Here is a 19,377-nt window from a genome sequence, read left to right as displayed (position 1 = left end):
GGTGTAAATCGTCTCTGGAATCATCTGAAGGTTCCATGAATTCGAAAGGAAGAAACGACGCATTGAACTGTGGAAGAGAAATGTGATTACACAAAGAAAGTCATGGATTTAGAGCATATCAACTAGAAAGAAAATATTGTTGCTAAAATGGAAACAAATGAATATTACAGGTAAATTGTCATACAATGTTCATTGTTTGTATGCTCTGTGCATATTATAATAGTAGAAGAAAGTTGTGTAGAAACATTATACTGAAATGTGATTACAAATTGGACTGTTACATAACACAAAATATCTGAGGACACTGTTCAGTGACAATGCATCTCTCTTTCACCCAGTAGCAGTGAAATTGTGAAATAAGAATTTCTTCTGGTTAAGACTGGGATAGTCGCTCAATTTCATAATGTGCCGAGGTCGTAAATAGACGTCATTCCTTTGAAACATGAGAAACTATAGGGTGTTTCATGCGTGCCTGACATTTTCCCTTTGCAGTTTCGTGAGTATTTTAATAACGTGACTGGTGGAGAGGAATTCGGAATTGAAATTATGGATAGTGATAGAGAGTGATAAGTTTAGGAACATGCGTGTCTGTCAAAATAAACAGGTTTGTTTAATAAGTTAAAAAAATGTGGACTTAGTTCCCCCATGTTATAATCCAAGGCATTAAAAAGAGAAGTGACTTCCATTATACACAGAGGGGCCCAAATAAATGTATCCACTGTTTAAAAGTCCATAACTTGCAAACTAATTGACGGAGTTTTCTCATTTTTGGTGGAAGTGTAGCTTACAATCCAACTTAAAAATATCACTGTAGGTGTTCGAAATGGTCACCATTAACATTCACACACAAACGATGCCGCCGAACTGCAGCACGAACTACTGACTGCAACGTGTTCAGTTGGATATTTGCACACGAATGTACGATGGATTCTCGAAGTTCATCCAATGTGCGTGGCTTTTGTCGATAATTGACGTCCTTTAGTGTTCCCCACAGGTAAAAGTCCAGAGGAGTTAGGTCTGGGGAACGTGGTGGATATTCCACAGCACCTCTACGACCTATCCATCTTCCTGGTACATTTTCTTCGAGATACGCTCTAACATGATTTTGATAATGGGCTGGGGCACCATCTTGTTGAAAGTAAACTCTTTCGATAACCCACACCACATATTTACTCCTGGCAAATTCAAGGCTTTGTCTACATGGACGTTCGGATTTTCGGCGGCCCAGTAGATGCAATTGTGGCGATTTACTGTACCACTGAGTTTGACCTGTGCCTCATCAGACCACACAATCATCTCTGCAAACTCTTCATCGTTGTGCACCATGTTAGTAAACCACTCGCGGAACTCCATTCTACGATCTGGGTCGTCCTCGTTCATTGCGTGTAGCAATCGTAGGATGTAGCACTTCCACTTTGCTATGTTCAAAATTCGCCAAACACTTGAGCGACTCACTCCAGTTCCACGGGCACACTGTCTTACAGACGTCTGTGGTGAGCGAGTGAATTGTATTAACACATGACGGGGGTTAGCTGGACTTGTTACTGTTACAGGTCGTCCAGATCGTTGTTTGTGTACGCCTTTAACACAACCTTCGGCTTCAAATTTCTCGAATGCGACGAATCGTTAAATGTGTTGGTGGCTCTGTTTGATACTCATTTCGCCATTGCCGTTGAACCTCATTAATGTTTTCGTACTTAAAATACCACTTCAAAACTGACTTCCTTTCATCGAATGTAAGCCTTGCGCACGCCATGTTTACTCGAGTAACTACGTGCAACTAAGAACAAAACACTGACTATCTGGCGACTGTCATCTGACAAAACAAAACAACGCAATACAACGCTTGTGTTGCGGTTGCCGGAACTACGAACTATTACACCACCAAAGATGAGACAAATCCGTCAATTAGTTTGCTGTTATGGACTTTTAAACAGTGGGTACATTTTTTGGACCGCTCTGTATATATTGTTTAATTATGAATGGCACAAATAATAGGAATGTGTGTGAACATATTGAAATGATTAAAATGAATATTTTTGTTGAAAATATGCAATTTTTTTAGATACACGATATTTATGATAAAATGAGAGTTGTTTCAATCAAAAAGGGGCTATGACAGTCATTTTCTACTACCATTTTCTGTTATTTGTCGTTATTCTATTGCTACAGATGTTGGTATAAGATTTTATTCTTGTTCATGAGCATGTAGGAGTAACTGTAAGATTTAGGAATAATACTATTCAAGTTTTTTTCAGTATATGTCTACTGTTGAGTTTTGATCTCAACGCCTCAGTTGTTCTTCCCGTGGACCATTCGCGACTGCAACAGGCAAGGAGGGGAGTAACGATGGTATACACCCATCTGGTGGCTTGCGGAGCCGAGATGTAGATTTAGATGTAGATGTAGAAAGGTGTAATCGTGCGCTAAGGAAGTCAACCTCCACAAGTGGACAGCTGAACCTACCCGCAGTCGACGTACCATAACTATGCGTATGTAGATTTGTAGTTAAGCTGTCAACGTCGCACGAAAAGTCATACACCAGGTAAAGAATGACTTCATTATTTGTGAACAGTAATTGCAGATCTACGTATACTCAATAGAATGGTCGCTAGCTTCCTACTTGGCTTTATGTCACACTTTTAATACCGTAAGTTTCTTTTTTTCTTCTGCTTACGGGGCGAATGCCCACATAGTGGTATCGGATAATGCTGTATGTTTCGGCAGAGGTCTGACACAACAGCCCAGATCCGCCTGGAAGTGGGATACGCACATTCCTCTCTACCAGTTGATGTAGTGAATATACACTCCTGGAAATGGAAAAAAGAACACATTGACACCGGTGTGTCAGACCCACCATACTTGCTCCGGACACTGCGAGAGGGCTGTACAAGCAATGATCACACGCACGGCACAGCGGACACACCAGGAACCGCGGTGTTGGCCGTCGAATGGCGCTAGTTGCGCAGCATTTGTGCACCGCCGCCGTCAGTGTCAGCCAGTTTGCCGTGGCATACGGAGCTCCATCGCAGTCTTTAACACTGGTAGCATGCCGCGACAGCGTGGACGTGAGCCGTATGTGCAGTTGACGGACTTTGAGCGAGGGCGTATAGTGGGCATGCGGGAGGCCGGGTGGACGTACCGCCGAATTGCTCAACACGTGGGGCGTGAGGTCTCCACAGTACATCGATGTTGTCGCCAGTGGTCGGCGGAAGGTGCACGTGCCCGTCGACTTGGGACCGGACCGCAGCGACGCACGGATGCACGCCAAGACCGTAGGATCCTACGCAGTGCCGTAGGGGACCGCACTGCCACTTCCCAGCAAATTAGGGACACTGTTGCTCCTGGGGTATCGGCGAGGACTATTCGCAACCGTCTCCTTGAAGCTGGGCTGCGGTCCCGCACACCGTTAGGCCGTCTTCCGCTCACGCCCCAACATCGTGCAGCCCGCCTCCAGTGGTGTCGCGACAGGCGTGAATGGAGGGACGAATGGAGACGTGTCGTCTTCAGCGATGAGAGTCGCTTCTGCCTTGGTGCCAATGATGGTCGTATGCGTGTTTGGCGCCGTGCAGGTGAGCGCTACAATCAGGACTGCATACGGCCGAGGCACACAGGGCCAACACCCGGCATCATGGTGTGGGGCGCGATCTCCTACACTGGCCGTACACCACTGGTGATCGTCGAGGGGACACTGAATAGTGCACGGTACATCCAAACCGTCATCGAACCCATCGTTCTACCATTCCTAGACCGGCAAGGGAACTTGCTGTTCCAACAGGACAATGCACGTCCGCATGTATCCACCCAACGTGCTCTAGAAGGTGTAAGTCAACTACCCTGGCCAGCAAGATCTCCGGATCTGTCCCCCATTGAACATGTTTGGGACTGGATGAAGCGTCGTCTCACGCGGTCTGCACGTCCAGCACGAACGCTGGTCCAACTGAGGCGCCAGGTGGAAATGGCATGGCAAGCCGTTCCCCAGGACTACATCCAGCATCTCTACGATCGTCTCCATGGGAGAATAGCAGCCTGCATTGCTGCGAAAGGTGGATATACACTGTACTAGTGCCGACATTGTGCATGCTCTGTTGCCTGTGTCTATGTGCCTGTGGTTCTGTCAGTGTGATCATGTGATGTATCTGACCCCAGGAATGTGTCAATAAAGTTTCCCCTTCCTGGGACAATGAATTCACGGTGTTCTTATTTCAATTTCCAGGAGTGTATTTTAGTTACGGAAAAGGCGTCAAGATATTGATTATGCAGGAAACAATTACCAGAGAAGCGAACTGATTAAGGCCAGCAAGGATAGGTTATAGTAAGAAGTAAGGACAAACGTTACGGTCAGAGAAAGATTAGGATACGTGAAACAGTTGGTCTAGGACTTCCTGTGTTTTGAACACATGTGCTTGAAACAATACCAACAATATAAGATGAGATGGAGAACGGCCCCACAACAATCTGAAGTTTGATGCATTATAGGGGAAAAATGGGTTAGTAAAGATGTGATATACATTTACTAAGGATCTTGTGGGAGGACCGAATTCAAAAAAGGCCCTAGCAGGTTGGCCGTGACCTCAGTAACGCATACACGTGTAACCTTTTGGCTGGAAACACGTGCGTGACCCCGAATATGCGGAGAATTAGGTCAATGTACACGATTTACAGCCTGCTCCAAATTTCGTGCAGGGCCAACCAAGCTATTAGCTACTAACATTTTAATAGGACGTAAAAAGGTCACGTCTATTTCGTTTGCATTAATTTACATGCCAGATATTCGGCGAGATGTTACTGAAACATGAGCGAAAAAAAAAGCCTAACGCACTACAAATGCTAACTGCTGTTGCTTGTTGAATAACGGCCCCCATCATGAACTAAAAAACTGCTTTAAGATTTCATACTAGCCGACATAACGTTTTGACATTTTATAGAGAGAAACGCAGCCCCTTCGTGTCTCAGTCAAATTTAGGAATTTAGCACGATACTACGAGGGCTGTCCAGAAAGAAGGTTCCGATCAGTCGCGAAACAGAAACCACTGTGAAATCAGAAATGTTTTATTTCCAGCGGCTAGGTACACCTTCCAACTACTTCTCTACATAGTCGCCGCTGCGACTTAAGACATTAGTCGCCGGCCGGAGTGGCCGAGCGGTTCTAGGCGCTACAGTCTGGAATCGCGCGACCGCTACGGTCGCAGGTTCGAATCCTGCCTCGGGCATGGATGTGTGTGATGTCCTTAGGTTAGTTAGGTTTAAGTAGTACTAAGTTCTAGGGGACTGATGACCACAGCAGTTAAGTCCCATAGTGCTCAGTCATTTGAACCAAGACATTAGTCGTTGCGCTGTACCAACTTTCCAGTACCCACGTCGTAAAAGGCAGCCGCCCCTTTCTACGCTGGTCTGTAGCTCGTTGTCTGCGCCATATTGTTGTCTTCGTAGCCAGCGGTTCATGTGTGCGGAGATGAAAATCAGAGGGAGCCAAGTCTGGGCTGTACGATGGGTGATCAAACACTTCCCATACAATACGCTGCAAGAGCGTCTTCATTGCCCGCATTAAGAAGGAAATGCGTGACAGTTACGTTATGTGGGATTGCACGAAATCAGGCATATTTGAGGCACTGCGCAACAAATCTGCAAAAAGCATCGGAATTTCACTACTGTTTCCATTTGGAGACTGATCAGAACTTTCTATCTGGACAGCCCTCGTAGAAGAAATCTATTACCATAAAATTACCGAACGTCTAGATATACGTCAATGCTCTACTACAGATTTCATTCTTAACATACTACGGAATGTGATATGCGATGTGTTAGAAAGAACGTCCTTTTCAACCGAATGTTCCAAAGTTTGTGTTTCTTTTTCTTCCGCCTTTTATTTCTGCGTTTCTTTAAACAACGTAAACAGACTGCTACACTTGACGCGCACTTGTCACAGCTGTAGGCACGTTGCAAAAGGGAAATACAAACTCAAACGTCGAGATGACGGCCACAATTCCTGAAAACTCACTGGTAAAAAAGAAATATTAGTCACCACCTTAAAATAGCAAATAGGCAACCACAGCTGTGAATAATGATCTTGGGGATGAAGCGGCTTCTTAACACCAAGATGACCTTAAAATAAGTCACCGGGCGCTTAGGAGCGCTATCGATATTGTGAAACAAGTATCAGTCGGTTATGTGGTGGTTCCTTGATGACGAATGTCCGGTCGGTTTTTACTATATGCTGAGTTGCGCTCTACCAAAACTATAGTCCGGTAGCTGTGGTACACTACATAAAGACTGGTAATATTGGTTGGAAAATAAACATAACTGAATGTGTAAGAGAGAAAGTGAGAGCCAACAACTTCTCTTTTAATTTTTTTGTTTTGTTTTGTTTTGCCCATAAATAGAGCCGCATATCATCCATTGTTAGTTCATTGTGTATTTTACACACTTACAGAACATAAACTGCATTTTTATAAGTAATAAAAATTAACTGATTCTGTGGTTTCTGCGCTTTTATGTAACCAAAGCAGCTACTTTTGCTGCAAGTATAGTGCAGATGCACAAACATAAAACTTATGTACAGATAATTATTATTGTTATTTTGTACTCAACAGATGTTCATTATCATGATCCAAGGGAAGGGATTCCTGTTACTACTGATAAACACGATCGCTGTTTATGAATAACAGAGACGTGTTTTGTTTACGATCGAAGAGATGTCTGATTAATTTTTGTTTTGTGTTTTACTTTTTTGTTGATGGAATGGTATCTTCTAGTACTATATGATAATATTATTATTATTGTTATTTTGTACTCAACAGAAGTTCTACATTATGGTCAAAGGGAAGGATTTTCTGTTAATATTGATAAATGCGATAGCTGTTTTTGAATAACAGAGACATGTTTTATATAACATCGACGGGATGTTTAATATACTTTTGTTTTCCATTTTTTTCTATTTATTTTACCTTTTTCTTGAGGAAATGGTGCTTTCTAGCGCTGTATTGATTTCTTTATTTCCACTACAACATCCCTTTGTTTCACTTTGCGATTCCCGGCGGGGTCAGGGATTTTCTCTGCCTCGTGATGACTGGGTGTTGTGTGCTGTCCTTAGGTTAGTTAGGTTTAAGTAGTTCTAAGTTCTAGGGGACTGATGACCATAGATGTTAAGTCCGATAGTGCTCAGAGCCCCCATTTCACTTTGCAAATCGACAATTTTCGAATAAAACCCGAATTCAACATTGACAATTTCACTTTTGCTATAAATAGTGTTTACTTTTAAGTAACAGGCAAGAGGAGAACAATGTAGAACAAAAATGTCCCGTAGGTTACCTGGTCCTCTATGTATCCTCAAATGGCTCTGAGCACTATGGGACTTAACTTCTAAGGTCATCAGTCCCCTAGAACTAAGAACTACTTAAACCTAACTAACCTAAGGACATCACACACATCCATGCCCGAGACAGGATTCGAACCTGCGACCGTAGCGGTCGCGTGGTTCCAGACTGTAGCGCCTAGAACCGCTCGTCTATCTACGTATCCTCACTCAGTTTCTACACGTTTCACCACTTTCGGTTTTTTGGGGAATTTAGTACTACACTGATCATAACTACCTTGGTACGAATGCGTACGAAAATTGTTCAACTCCTTCCCATTTGTATCACACAGGGCTCAAAGATAATCATTTCTGCGACGGTCAGAAGAAAGAAGCAGATATCAACCACTTTATGTTTTCCTACAGTTACCTCGAGGCACAGCAAAACGGATATCTTCAAAAACTTGTGAAACTGAAGGTGTCCCTTTCCAACAAGTGCTCCTGGTCTTTTTTTTACGTTATGACGATTCTCAAATTAAAAAATCCGTTTTAGTTATCTATGAGATTGCAACGTCTATATACGACATTTTTTGTTCTGTCTTGGGTTGGATACGCACTCTTATCTCCCGATGAATGGTTCCTAATCCCTGTTGAGTTCCTTTTATTTTCTATTTTGTCGGTCAAGTTTCCTTAACCATACGTATTGCATCTGTTTCGGAACATTCTAAAATAATTTTAAATCAGCTTTCAAACCTTTTATATTTGACTTCTCCGTATGTATCAAGCTGTAGGCAGTATGGTCCAATAAATCATAGCCAAATAATAATAAAAAAGTTTTTTGTGTAGGTGGGTCTGCAGCATGAAACACGTCGTGACATGACATGACATTCTGAATTGAATCTCACAAGTTACCTGCTAGTAGTTTTATTACATTTCGTACAATAGGGCTATTTCTGTTGTATTGGCATTGTCAATAACACATGAGAATATTACGGTTTGTAAATTTTGTTCTGTTCCGATATTTGTATGTGGTGTTAACTGTATACTTACGTCTAGCCTGGCGAGACGTACATATTGTATCGATGATGAATCCTTTCGTCAGTTGTTACTGTTTTTATGCTGGTGTAATAAAGGCACGTAGTAATTTGATTAGTTCAAAGTTCTCAAGAATGTGTGTGTATGTTTTCAAATTGGTTACAGGTAGCCAGCGGTATTGTTTGAGTTACAGATAATTTAGTTGTTTATGATCTTTGTTTTTTTTTTTAATTTTTCTACTAAATATTTATGTTTCAAGTCTGTCTGCTCGTTTAGTACGTCTTGTGGATAACTTTTCATGTTTATATAAATTTCCAATTCTTCCAGTACGTTCAAGGAGAGTCCTTTTGCTATTATCTGTAGGATTAAGTGCAGTTTCGATATTGTCGACTTTATAATTTTGGTTTTTCAAGTGCAGGGACTCGACTGATTGCTGTCTTTATATCAGCATTCATCTAAAAAACCAAAACGATAAACTCGACAAAATCGAAACCGCACTTCAAATCTTCCATATAATACCAAAAGGACTCGCCCTGAGCACCATGGAAGAATTGGAAATTTATGCAAAGATGAAAAGTTATCCACACGACATATTAATCCAACAGACCGACTTCAAAGATAAATATTACCTAGAAAATTTTATTGACATTTTGGAATATGACAACGGGTAAAAAATAATAAACCAAAGATTAACAAAGGACTGAATTATCTTTAATTCAAACAATACCGCTGACTACGCTAAAACCACTTTGTAAACATACAGCATCATTGAGAACTGTCAAGTAGCTGTCAAATTACTACGTGACTATTTTACCATCACTAAAACAGCGACAACTGACAAGTATTCATGAATGATGCGATATGTACGACTCGCCCCACTACATGTAAGTATACATGTACCTTTAACTCCAAGTACAAATATCTAAAAAATAATTGAAATTTACAAACTGTAATATTCGCAAGTGTATTTGACAATGGCAGTACCGCCGAAATAGATCTATTATACGAGGAGGGGGAGACTAGTCTTTAACGTCCCGTCGAAAACGAGGTCACTAGAGACGGAGAACAAGCTCGGATTAGGGAAGAATGGAGAAGAAAGCGGCGTGCTCTTTCGAAGGAATCATCCCGGCATTTGCCTTACACGGAAAACCTAAATCAGGATGGCCGGACGCGGGTTTGAACCGTCGTCTTCCCGAATGCGAGACCTGTGTGCTAATCACTGTGCTACCCCACTCGGTATATTATATGAAAGACGAGGGGGAAGTCGAAAAGTAAAGCGACTTTTGAGAAAAGGAATATTTATTCTAATGATAGAAAACTGAAACATACATTATTCTTCTGCGTAACCTCCCTGCACTGCAATGCACAAGTTTTTTGATACCGTTGGAAAAAAAGTTTTTTTCGTTGCACCTGTAACCAATTTTGCGCTGCATCAGTGACTTCCGCATCGATTGCAAATCTTCGTCCTCTGTGCAGTTCCTTCAGTGGTCCAAACATATGGAAATCTCTTGGGAGCCAGGTATGGCCTGTATGGCTGGTATTCCAGCAATTGTTTAGGTCGTCCGTTTGGCAGAAGGTGGCCGAGCGTTAGCTTGCTGCAGGATGACACGTTTTCGCAGTTTACCACGACGTTTGGACCTGGTTGCAGGTTTCAGTTTGGTTCGCAACACATCACAATAGTTCTCACTGTTCACAGCTTCATGTCTTGGGCTGAAATGAACGGCTACCACACCTTGAATGTTCCGAAATAGTGTTAGCGTAACCGTATCATCTGATGCCTGACGTTTAAATTTCGTAACTTCTGGTGATGACGGGTGTTTCCAAACCATGCTCGCTGACTTAACTTTCCGGTACGTGATGATGCATCCACGTTTCGTCTACAGTAACGATCTGTTGTAACAATACACCTCCTTCGCGCTGATAACGAGCCAAATGGTTCAAATGGCTCTGGGCACTATGGGACTTAACATCTGAGGTCTTCAGTCCCCTAGAACTTAGAACTACTTAAACCTAACTAACCTAAGGACATCACACACATCCATGCCCGAGGCAGGATGCGAACCTGCGACCGTAGCAGCAGCGCGGTTCCAGACTGAATCGCCTAGAACCGCTCGGACGGGCCAAATGTTTGCGAGAACAAGAGACGTCCATCCTTCGCACCTTACGCTACGCTGACAACTCTTTCCGTACCCGCCTTGCACACACTTCCCAAAAATTCAGCGTGTCCTGTAAGATGGAGAACAATGAACCATGACCGATGTGTAAAGTATTGGCAATTTCCTCCAACGTGATACGTCTGTTTTCCATCACCGTACCCCCAAAGACTCCCAAATTGTCGTCAGTTGTTGATGTAAATGGCCTACCTGACCTTTCCTCGTCACATAGAGTTCTTCCATAGTTGAAGCCCTCTATCCATTCATAGGTCTTACTTGGAGATAAAACGGGTGTCACCATACTGTTGTTCCATTCATCTTCTGCAAACAAAAAGCGAATCACGGCCCTCGTTTCCTTCTTGGTACGGGTCGATAATGGAGCTGCCATGTTTCACGATCTGCTACAATTCAACATCTAACGGGGGAATAAGAGCGAAACGTTGTACAGAACTGTTGCAGACGACAATACTTCAGCCTTGGATACTAGCAATGTTACCAAGCCCTACGGCAGTGATTCCCAATCTTTCTTAGGCCATTATCCCTGCGTGCATTCACACATTAGCTAGTACCCCCGCCATCTGTGGCTCACCGTGCCCCACATTATCACCAACTTTAACACGTAACTAAATTGTTGAATGAAAGACGTTTCTTGGAACACTTTTATTTTTAGAATAACGTTTACGTGTATGTGTATGTGCATGTGTGTGTGTGTGTGTGTGTGTGTGTGTGTGAAAAGAAAGCTCACTATCCACAGTGAGCGTACACACTTGTTACAAAATATGCTAACCCTGTGTTACTCCTGTCCACTGCGGCACTTGCCTGACCTGCACGCTGCATCCCCATTTAAGATCTAACAAGTTCCTTACTTTTGAACTAGCAGAAATTGGACGACTTCGGGATTTTAATGCTTTGTGCCGTACCACCCAAATAATAATAATCATAATAATAATATTAAAACAGCGTATAGCACTATAGTAGCTCTCATGTAGTTACTTCTGTGTAGCGCTGTCAATTAATTCATTTATCTGTTTCGACCGAGAAATGAAACAATTTCTGAACTACGGCACGTACTATATACAACTTGGAGAGGACATTCTCGTGAGATATTTAGTATTTGTTACGAACATGTCTCACTTCTAAATTCAGTTTCGTGACTGAAACAGAATCGAATCGTTTAGCTTTCACCCCCCAGAAAATTTCATTTCACCTCTTAGGGGATAATTATCCCCAGGTTGGGAACCGCTGCCCTACATTGAGAAATCGCAGAAGTCACTTTACTTTTTTATTTCCCCTCGTACAATAAAACTAATAGCTCGCCGGCCGTTGTGGCCAAGCGGTTCTAGACGCTTCAATCCGGAACCGTGCTGCTGCTTCGGTCGCAGGTTCGAATCCTGCCTCGGGCATCGATGTGTGGGTGATGTCCTTAGGTTGGTTAAGTTTAAGTAGTTCTAAGTCTAGGGGACTGTTGACCTCAGATATTAAATCCCATAGTGCTCAGAACCATCTGAACCATTTGAACTGCCGGCCGGTGTGGCCGAGCGGTTCTAGGCGCTTCAGTCTGGAATCGCGCGACCGCTACGGTCGCAGGTTCGAATCCTGCCTCTGCTTAGAGGCAGAGCTACCATTTGAACTAATAGCTCTAACTTGAAATACTCAATCCAAAATTTAAACAAAAGTGAAGTTCACAGAACCCCGGAACGTGGTGGATGTTTATCAACATTAGAACACGGTGTAGAACGGATCTGAAGATATGTTAAAAAATGACGAGATTCCTCCAGTTGAATTAAGGTGTTGGTTTTATTGGCAACTAGTTTCGATGTTGTTACATCATCATCTTCAGGCCCATACTTGTTGACGGCAACCGTATGTGTCTAACACTAGTAGTCAGTTAGACACATACAGTTGCTGTCAACAAGTATGGGCTTGAAGATGATGATGTAACAACATCGAAACCAGTTGCCAATAAAACCAAGACCTTAGTATAGCTGGAGGAATCTCGTCATTTTTTACAATGAAATGAAAACCCTTAGCTGCTTACAGGCGTTGACATACGTCAACGGGGACAGATGTCAACGCCTGTAAGCAGCTAAGGGTTTTCATTTCATTGTAATTTCATTCTAACGAGCTGCCTGGTCACCGATGGTATCTGTTCTTTCGGACATGTCCGAAAGAACAGATACCATCTTAGCATATATGTCGTCATTTTTTGACATATATTATACGATCTGACGTCCCAAGTCGTCCGTTTCAATTATGGATATACGAGGACCTAAAGATGGTCATTGCTGACTGAAACCGGTCAACGTCGAAGGACTTAAAATTGTCATCAAAGACTGGAATAATAAACACTAGGCTGGATGTTTGTATCTGGAAGGCAAATATTAGGCATCATCGTAATTATCGCTAACGTCGAAGGCTGTCCGTCTGCAACAAATAAAACTGTCTTTCGGCCAGTTAGCTTCCAACTCTCCTGTTTACGGCGTGGGGTGCTGCATGACAACTGAGTCGTTGCGCGCGAGGATAATTCGCTAATCAGGAACCGAACAGACCGCTCTGGCTTGTGTCCTTGTGTGTGTGTGTGTGTGTGTGTGTGTGTGTGTGTGACGTGCGCCGGCGACGTCTGGGCGCGGGCGGCTCCGCGACCTGCCTCAATTGCGGCGTCGTTGTGGCGCGGCGGAGGCGCACGTGGGTCGCATGCTGCCGCCGCGGCCGCGCCTCAGGGTCGCCGACCGCTGCCAGACGGCGTCGCCCCCACCCCCGCAGCCGCGCCGCGACGCGCGTGAGCCTACGCGAGCAAAAAGCACCAGCCCTGACGAGCCTGCTGCGACTAGACGGCTCCGCCTCCCCCCACTCACCCGGCGGCGATAGAACTCGGCAGGCAATTGTCCGGCGGAGCGCGCGACGGTGGCGCCGCGCCGCGCCGGCCGCGGCCGCGTTGATAGTTTTCCCTCCGCTGCGCCGCTTGATGAAGAGGACTCTGCGATAAGGTCGCGCGGCCGTGACTCGCCTGCCGACAAAGCCGACCGAGGCCCCCTGACCTACGCGCCACCTTCGCTTCGCTTCCCTGCCGCCCTTCTCTTATTGCTAACCTCCTTCCGCAGTCGCGGAGACGGCCGCAGATAAAAACTATCCGCTACGTGGGAAATGTGTACTTAACGTGCGCGCTGGCTGCACTTTATCATCCTGATAAGCATTTCTGTTGCTGAGATGAGCACCGAACTGTCGCCTTAAAGTCCTGGCCGACGCCCAAATCTACAAACGACTCGTGTTTTCAACGTCGCAAAGCTACACAGTTTTAGTGCGTTAGGCCGTCGGGACGTTTTTCTCATTGCGAAGCAAGCCAGAAGCAGTATGCGTCGTGGTTGCTGCACGCTCTGAAACGACCAGCTACACCTCACGGAACATAACGTGTTCCCCATAGCGATTTGAGACCGCAGGGCTTCCCCGCGGATACTGTCGCCTGCATCTGAATGCAAATTGTGGTGTCACCGCCAGACACCACACTTGCTAGGTGGTAGCCTTTAAATCGGCCGTGGTCCGTTAGTATACGTCGGACCCGCGTGTCGCCACAATCAGTGATTGCCACACGGCAGGTCCAGTCTAGAGAGACTCCCTAGCTCTCGCCCCAGTTGGACAGCGGACTTTGCTAGCGATGGTTCACTGTCTACATACGCTCTCATTTGCCGAGACGACAGTTTAGCATAGCCTTTAGCTACGTCAATTGCAACGACCTAGCAAGGCGCCATATTCAGTTACTATTGATATTGATATTGTGAATCATGTACCGTCAAGAGCGACGTTCATCATTAGTGGATTAAAGTTAACTACAAACTAATTACGTCCGCTTTCTGAATTCTAATTCCTTGTCATGTTCCAGACATCACGTCAGTATAGTTCTTCCCTCCTCACGCCGGCCTGCGTGAGCTAAAACGCGTGCATTTCGGCCTGCTCTAGTAACACGGTGTTGGCACTTCTGCCAACACTACACAAATCATACAGTTTATGAAAGTGAACGCACATAAAATAACTGGCATAATTCTGTTAGCGATCGTCGAAGAAGAGCGGATAAAAACCCGAAGCAGATTCTGGACTCGCCGATGGGTTGAACAGACAATTGCTGGTGGAGGAACAATGATTAACAAAATGTACTACAAAGCACTTCTGACAACAATGATAGAGGATGCAGCAGAGAAAAAGCATGTTTAAAACCCTTGTATCCTGTGACGAGTGGAGGTATTCACCTTGAGCGACCGTTGGCAGACGGCTCAGACAATGTAGTTTCTAGGCAGCGTTGGACCGTACAGCATCGTGTGTTTACAGTCGAGCAGTCATTCAGAAACAATGATTCTATGATCATGGTTCAACGTTCTTTCCGTCGGGATGCAGTCCCAAATCGGAACACTACATTCCGACAGTTTGCAGCGTTTAAAGAACTGGTTCCGTGGCGAAAGAGAAACCACCTGGTCTTTTCCGTTCAGTTCGAACTCCGGAAAACGTAGACAGTCAGAACGGCAGTTCTTGCTAGTCCGAAACGATTCGCTAGGCGACCGGCTGTATCGCTGTGTATGTGACGACGTTCACTTTATCGCATCTTACATGATATCTCAAATTTCACGCATACCAAAACAATGATTCTCCTGTAGCTAGGTGGTTGGTTGATTCGGGGGTCCCATAGGATTAGGGAAGGATGGGGAAGAAAGTCGGCTGTGCCTCTTCACAGGGACCGTTCCAGCATTTACCTGTAGCGAATTAGGGCAATCACGGAAAACCTAGGCTACATCACGGGTTTGAACCGTCGTCCTCCCAAATGCGAGTCCAGTGTGCTTATCACTGCGCAGCTAATCGGAATGAATTTTATGCAGCGCACAGTATTTTGTGGCGCAATGGACGGGACGCTATTCCTAGGGAAGATGCAGATGTCGCAATATCCATGAGTGATGAAGCCCATTTTCATCTGGACGGTTATGTTCATGAACAGAACTGATGGTATTGTGCGTCCACCTGAACTACGCCGAAAACTTCTCCACAGCCCAAAAGTAACGATATGACGATTTTCCTTGACCAACTCTGCTGCGATATATCCAAGATAGGGATTGTGTTGTACTGTATGGAACTGGGGACCTAGAAGCGACAGAAAGGCTTCGTCCCCGCCGTAGTTCTCAGTGGTTCACTACCCCACAACAGGCTACAGCAGTCCACTCACCCGACCGCCGCCCCACACCGAACCCAGGGTTTTTGTGCGGTTCAGCCCCCATGTGACACCCCCCCTCCCCTCCTGGAACGTGTCACACCAGACGAACGTAACCCCGATATTTGCGTGGTAGAGTAATTATGGTGTACGCGTACGTGGAGAAAGTGTTCGCGCAGCAACCGCCGAGGCGGAATAAGGGGAGCCAGCCCACGTTCGCCGAGGCAGATGGAAAACCACCATAAAAACCATCCACAAACTGGCCGACACTCCGAACCTCGACACTAATGCGCCGGGAGGATTCGTGCTGGGGACCGGCACGCCTTCCCGTCCGAAAAGCAGTGCGTTTGAGCACACAGCTAACCAGGCGGGCAAGATAGGGATTGTTGGACCTTACTTTCTTGAAGAGGGGAGAACCGCAGTTACTGTGACACAATCGCGCTACATCTAAACGTTGAACAAATTTCTTTGCCTTGTGATTAGAAAGGCGTCCACTGATCAAGAGAGAAATGTGGTTCCAAAGGATGTTGCCGCAGCTCACATGGCGAGAGAATCCATGGAAGTGGTACGACAAACGTTCCCGGGACATGCCATTCCACGATATGGCTATGTGCCTTGGCCACCACGGCCATCCGATCTATCCAGTGTGGCTTCTACACTCCTGGAAATGGAAAAAAGAACACATTGGCACCGGTGTGTCAGACCCACCATACTTGCTCCGGACACTGCGAGAGGGCTGTACAAGCAATGATCACACGCACGGCACAGCGGACACACCAGGAACCGAGGTGTTGACCGTCGAATGGCGCTAGCTGCGCAGCATTTGTGCACCGCCGCCGTCAGTGTCAGCCAGTTTGCCGTGGCATACGGAGCTCCATCGCAGTCTTTAACACTGGTAGCATGCCGCGACAGCGTGGACGTGAACCGTATGTGCAGTTGACGGACTTTGAGCGAGGGCGTATAGTGGGCATGCGGGAGGCCGGGTGGACGTACCGCCGAATTGCTCAACACGTGGGGCGTGAGGTCTCCACAGTACATCGATGTTGTCGCCAGTGGTCGGCGGAAGGTGCACGTGCCCGTCGACCTGGGACCGGACCGCAGCGACGCACGGATGCACGCCAAGACCGTAGAATCCTACACAGTGCCGTAGGGGACCGCACCGCCACTTCCCAGCAAATTAGGGACGCTGTTGCTCCTGGGGTATCGGCGAGGACCATTCGCAACCGTCTCCATGAAGCTGGGCTACGGTCCCGCACACCGTTAGGCCGTCTTCCGCTCACGCCCCAACATCGTGCAGCCCGCCTCCAGTGGTGTCGCGACAGGCGTGAATGGAGGGACGAATGGAGACGTGTCGTCTTCAGCGATGAGAGTCGCTTCTGCCTTGGTGCCAATGATGGTCGTATGCGTGTTTGGCGCCGTGCAGGTGAGCGCCACAATCAGGACTGCATACGACCGAGGCACACAGGGCCAACACCCGGCATCATGGTGTGGGGAGCGATCTCCTACACTGGCCGTACACCACTGGTGATCGTCGAGGGGACACTGAATAGTGCACGGTACATCCAAACCGTCATCGAACCCATCGTTCTACCATTCCTAGACCGGCAAGGGAACTTGCTGTTCCAACAGGACAATGCACGACCGCATGTATCCCGTGCCACCCAACGTGCTCTAGAAGGTGTAAGTCAACTACCCCGGCCAGCAAGATCTCCGGATCTGTCCCCCATTGAGCATGTTTGGGACTGGATGAAGCGTCGTCTGACGCGGTCTGCACGTCCAGCACGAACGCTGGTCCAACTGAGGCGCCAGGTGGAAATGGCATGGCAAGTCGTTCCACAGGACTACATCCAGCATCTCTACGATCGTCTCCACGGGAGAATAGCAGCCTGCATTGCTGCGAAAGGTGGATATACACTGTACTAGTGCCAACATTGTGCATGCTCTGTTGCCTGTGTCTATGTGCCTGTGGTTCTGTCAGTGTGATCATGTGATGTATCTGACCCCACGAATGTGTCAATAAAGTTTCCCCTTCCTGGGACAATGAATTCACGGTGTTCTTATTTAAATTTCCAGGAGTGTATTTGTGGGGTGCTTGGAAACAAAAGTATACATAAACAAACCCCGCACAATCGGTGGCTCCCATCGACAGGTGATTGAAGCTGTGCCGAATGAAATGTTGGAGAAACCAGTGCGTAACTTTCAGAATGGGATCCAAATTTGTGTCCGGCAAGAAGAGCACCATCTCATGGACATTATTTTCCGAACCTAATAGCGTATTTTACAGTACATAGTGGAGCAGAGCAAACCCATGTTTTTCACTCTTGGATAACTGAAACCTGGTTTTATTAAAAGAATCTTGCACTCAATAAATGTACTTTTATTGCATTTTTGAAATCTAAATACTAACATTCGACTGCCCTCTCTCCCCCCCCCCCCCCCCCCATCGCTCTCTCTCTTTCCACTTTCTACTTTCCACTCTGTACATATTTAAAACTCTTGTGTGCCACTCCCTTGAAGTCAGTAAGTTCGGCCTGACACATTTCACTTTGTCAGATATGCGACATGGCGCGTCGGCTCCACGATGTTTATTGTAATAATTCTTACTGTTAACACTGTCCACCCTTAGCTGCTTACAGGCGTTGACATACGTCAACGGGGACAGATGTCAACGCCTGTAAGCAGCTAAGGGTTTTCATTTCATTGTAATTTCATTCCGCGATTGAGAACATATGAGAGTACGCTTTCTTGCAAAGTCCATTAGAAAACTGTTTTTCAGTTGGCAACCAAAGCATACGATATGAGCAATAATCAAAATTACTTTGTTGTTTCATAACCTTTAAATTTACACTGTAGTAAGTTTCAGTAATATCAAATGAGAGAAGATGGTATATTACCATGTAATACAAAGTGCAGGTGCAGTAAGGAGACACCCCAGAATTCCACGTGTTCACAAAATGACATCCACATTTTTCAAATATTCAGGTCTACAGGAAGATATTTTCTCCCGTGTGCTCCACCTCGGCCATTATTCATTTTTCTGCCTTTGGGGAAGAAATCTCTTCTTGAAGTCCAGTCATTTCAGCTATTAATCTAGACCCATCTCTCTTCTCTAGATCTATAACACACGTCTCCTGTTTTGCCTTTGCATCATTTTCAACCATTCGTCTGGCAATGTTCAATGCACTCAGAAATGTATCTCGGCAGACATTACCTTCTCGACACCTTCACTACTTTTCTGATTGGGTCGGCGTCTCTTCGGTGAAATTACATCAATGCAAGGTGAAATGAACTTATTTTCTGAAATAGAATCTTTGTTCTCGTAAAAACTGCCGTGGAACTCCTGAATTTCATAAGCGGATAGTGAAAAAACAGTCTATATCGCAATGACTATTTTATTAAAATGACCAGTTTCGGCCTAGTCTTAGGCCGTCTTCAGAGCGGCATTATCACCTGAAGCTCACGATGTCTAGAACAGTCCGTAGACGTCAGTCGTTGAAAAACGCAGTACTGCAATTACACAAATACGTTTAAGTATTACAGTTGTCCTTTCATAAATAAAATGCATCAAAGCAAATGCTGAAACATTTTATTAGTAGGATAAGAAACGTATTCCAGTCCCATGCAGCAGACTTGTTATACGTCCTAAAATATTGGCGAATTCGACCAATTTTTTACATTTAGTATTTTAGTCTTATTTCTCCCTGAAA

The 19,377-nt window shown here is 45.4% G+C and overlaps 1 protein-coding gene across 1 annotated transcript in view; it reads right to left on the bottom strand.

Annotated features, from left to right (window-relative positions):
• LOC124788223 (chordin-like protein 1) overlaps positions 1-19,377 on the bottom strand; it is a 560,639-nt gene that overhangs the window by 364,547 nt on the left and 176,715 nt on the right. The window lies entirely within an intron of this gene.

This window comes from Schistocerca piceifrons, chromosome 1 (assembly GCF_021461385.2).
Source record: "Schistocerca piceifrons isolate TAMUIC-IGC-003096 chromosome 1, iqSchPice1.1, whole genome shotgun sequence".
Taxonomy (NCBI): Eukaryota; Metazoa; Arthropoda; class Insecta; order Orthoptera; family Acrididae; genus Schistocerca; species Schistocerca piceifrons.
The sequence above is the reverse complement of the archived record's forward strand: the minus strand, read 5'-3'. Positions and strand labels throughout refer to the sequence as shown.